The sequence below is a fragment of the Perca fluviatilis genome, chromosome 11 (genome assembly GCF_010015445.1).
Source record: "Perca fluviatilis chromosome 11, GENO_Pfluv_1.0, whole genome shotgun sequence".
Lineage (NCBI taxonomy): Eukaryota > Metazoa > Chordata > Actinopteri > Perciformes > Percidae > Perca > Perca fluviatilis.
Window position 1 is genome coordinate 35,650,122 of NC_053122.1, and position 4,011 is coordinate 35,654,132.

General features: G+C 39.1%; 1 long non-coding RNA gene across 1 annotated transcript; it reads right to left on the reverse strand.

Moving 5' to 3' along the window:
• Positions 1-572: 572 nt before the first annotated feature.
• LOC120568941 lies at positions 573-3,210 on the reverse strand. The gene is made up of 3 exons (XR_005640812.1): positions 2,960-3,210; positions 2,546-2,745; positions 573-797 (listed from the first exon to the last, which is right to left on the reverse strand). It is a non-coding gene; the product is annotated as an uncharacterized LOC120568941 (long non-coding RNA).
• Positions 3,211-4,011: the final 801 nt, after the last annotated feature.

The following is a 4,011-nucleotide window of genomic DNA, read 5'->3' on the forward strand; positions in this document are numbered from 1 at the left end:
TAGGGTGCAAGTAGTCCTTTGTGCATAGTTTCTGGTATATATTTATATTTTTATATTTATAATTATATTTAAAGGACCACGTGACATCACAGTGCTTTGCTGTCACCATTTTTGTGTCTGATCAAAGCTAGGGGACCTACGTCATATCAACCACAACAGCTAGAGGAGACGGATACGTGATACACACAAGAGAATACGAGGAACAAATAGTTTTTGTCCGTAACGTTAACCAGCCGTCAGCCCTTAACGAACAACTTGCTAGTTAACGTTACTAGCATGATCAATCTAGACTTAACCACCACAAAAATAACACTGTTGATAATTGATGACTTGCATGTCCCGTTATCACATACTCTACATTTGTTTTTCTTCAACTGCCATATCTTGGTGTCATTTACCTCTCCTGCAACAGCGTATTGATGGGCATCTGTACTCATGAGATACTCCAGTGTATGGGGATGTATTATGTACAAGTTAATGTTAAATGTGTCAGGAAAAGTAAGTTTGGGCTGACGTATGGCTGGGCAATTTATATATAAATCGTTCACTATGTTGATGTTGAGATGGGAAAAAATGTGCAAGGTCCAGTGGAGGTGAGTTAAGCAGGAATGGTTCAGGAGGTTCTTTTCTTGACTGCCATGCAGGGCTGCGATGGAGAGCTGACAGTCAAGTGACACCTTTCAAAACAATGGATGACCCCGCAGCCTCCTCGGGAAAAGTTGAACTGGATCAGCACTGTTTCGGAGAATGTGATCTCCCTTACAGGAAGTTGTAGATGGAGCGGATGAGGGGAGTCACTAGGGTACAGAGAGAAGATGACATTAGTGGAATTGACAGACATTCAAAGTTCACTTCCGTACAAGCAACACAAAATATTGGTTATTCCATCCACTCAAACTGTTTCTGTCTGTATGGAGTATATAGTGTAGGACAGATCCCTGTGCCCCAGAGTACCTGTGACTGGCTGACTTTGAAACAAAGATAAGTTTTCTTCATGTATGCTCATTTATCTGTGCGTTTGTTTTCTTTGATCCTGTCACTGCCGTGCAGTCGATACACTGTCTAACATTTCGCGCTGTGTGGGCAACTTTCCATTATATCTTTCATAATTCAAACAATGCTCGGCTGGAAGTTTTCATTCTTTGATTTTCTTTTACTGCCTATTTTGTGTAAACAGCTGGTAGCGCATTTGCGCGCTCGTGTACAACTCAACGTGGAGACTGCAGTGCACACCTTTTTCTTAACTTAAGTCACACATATTTTTGCAGTTATGTAATTGCACAGAGTGACATCGCAATTAGATTAATCATGCAGCCCTAATATATACAGTATACTATTTGGTGTCCACCTGTTTTATGCAGAGGACACTTATCTCTCCCCTGGTGATTGCATGCCAGACCAGAACTGCAAACTGGACTTTTGTTTTGAATCTCATTTCCGACACACCTGCTCATGATAATGCAAGTTTACAACATCCCACTGCAGGGTCATTAAAGAAACGGCCCTGGCTGCATTTGCTGTATATTTAGGATCGTCCTCCTGCATTGTCCTAAAATTGGTAAGACTCCTTGAAAAAAAGGCTCTACATTAGCTTCACTGTTCACCCAGTATGTATTTCAACACACTAACACTATTGAAACAGAGTCAGAACTTGGTTTTAGTCAGGTTGAGTTTATGTTTCATTTCAAATCATATATGCCATTCATAACAACCTAAATGTGTCACTGTCTGAGTGATGGACTCTACTCTCTAATGTTACTTACCAGCTGTTAGTTACCCCTGGCTGTCCACAGGTTACTAGTGCAGTAATAGGGTGAGTTTATACATGGTGGACCCACCAGTGAAATAGGGACACATGACATTTATTATATTTGTAACACCTGTCCCATGTAGCTATATGGTCTCTATAGAGTAGTAGTACTATGGGAAGGCGCCTGGGTTGTTTTTGTCTTTACCGGTACTAACTAATGCTTATTAGCAATCTATGTTTCTCAATATTATTAAAATAACTGGCGGTGCCTCCAATATGAATTAGGTAAGTTTTGTGTTAACCTTGATTACTCTTTTAAATTGTAACTCAGAACAAAACCTCATGTACAAAATCTAAGACCCAAAAATGATACTTTAAATACTGTATAAACCCAGATATTGGAATTTATTTAGTTAAAGTACAAAAATAATAAACACATGTATGGTGTATTAGAAACATAAACACAAGTGAGGCCAGTATAAATAACTCCCTATTTTTTATGACACCCAAAATAATATGTTGCCTCAATATAGCTATCAGAGTATACTATAAAGTGTTACCTCTGCTTAGGTTTCAATAAAATAAATGCATAAATCCTTTTGACATGTAAACCTGAATAGTTATCTGTGGGCCCACACTCACACATTCATACTCAGCAATCAAAATACAAACAAAAAAACCCTGTTGCAGGCCTGAACAGAAGCTTGGGAGAGGAGGCCTAAAATGTGACGGCGCTTTCACTTGTTTACACAACCAATAAAATAAAATCCGCCGTGCAATATACTCAGTACTCACGAATCCCAGTCAAGGGGATATAAAGGCGAACTTGGCGATGGCAGCAGGCAGAGCACCGGGTAAACCACAGCAGGAAGATCAGCAGAACAGAAAACAGCAGCGGCAGTCTACATCACACCAGCAGGATGGAAGATCGCTCTCTGTGTGGTCCAAAGGAGCTTCCCCGATCCTCTCTCTTTTACAGTCACAAATGTCCGTCTCTTGAATCAAATAAATTAACTGAGCAAGCAGGTCCATCCACTATTTCACGGCGAATTATCGGTAGCTTGTCTCAATTATTTCACATACAAAGCAAACAGTATGCTGCCAAAAACAATGCTAATGGCAATTGTGCTATCGCTAACTGCCACACAATAGATACTACAACACTTAATTACAGCATATATAATCACACACATGCACATGTATATTTACCTCTTGTCGATTTCAATATGCCAAAACACAGCATAACTGGTTGTCAGCCTCAGTAATGGATAACAATGTCCTTCTACAACCTACTAAACCTCACAAAGTCCGTTCACTTAGCGTTTCTGTCTCTCTGACTGGATCTCTGCAGGTTACAGCTAAGCCCCGCCCCTCTACCTGGGATTGTAATTACATTGGCTGATAGGTCATGACCTTCCAACAAAAGTACAGAAAGACGATGATTGACATATTAGGCTGCTATCAAGTTAAACTGTGTGGCAGATTACCCTTACCTACACGTGCTGAATCATGTACACTTCACTCAAACTACAGTCAACTGCATCAACTTAAAACTTTGATCTTTTAAAAACTGTAAATGTAACTCTTACCTTTTAAACGTTTTATTAATGTTAACCATTTTAACATATGGCATTAACTAATTAACTAATATTTTCTTCACCATATTTATATATTTGGATTGAATTAAAATAATTTCAATAAATATCTAAATTAAATTTATCCAGGGCTACACATTATTTAGAACACTTCTTAACTTTGCGTCTGTATGAACAAACACTTTGAAGGTAATATACATATTGTGAACACAAAAACCACACTACAGCAAGTCAAAACGCCTCCACTCCTTTATGACTGAAGAGGGACCAACTAACTCTGTAGAAAGTTCACACAGACTAGGAGCAAAATATCCAGAAGAGCTGCAAAACAAGTAGCCTAATAATATTTTTTTTTTTAAACGATAGTGTAGCACTGTAGTTACTCACTGACAGATAGGCCCAGAGTCTAGGTTAGAAGGAGATCTAGAACAAGGACTCAGGAATAACAGACCAAGGGGTGAATTTGAACTTATTTAAGACAATAAGTAGTATTAGACAATTTAAACACATCAATTTGGTACCAAACCACACAGAAATTTAAAATACACACACACACACACACACACAAACACACACACGCACACACACACAAACACACGCAGGAGGTGCACTGCAGACGGAGCAAAAGATAGCTCGCCTTTGCAGTTTAACATTGCAATGCCTCCT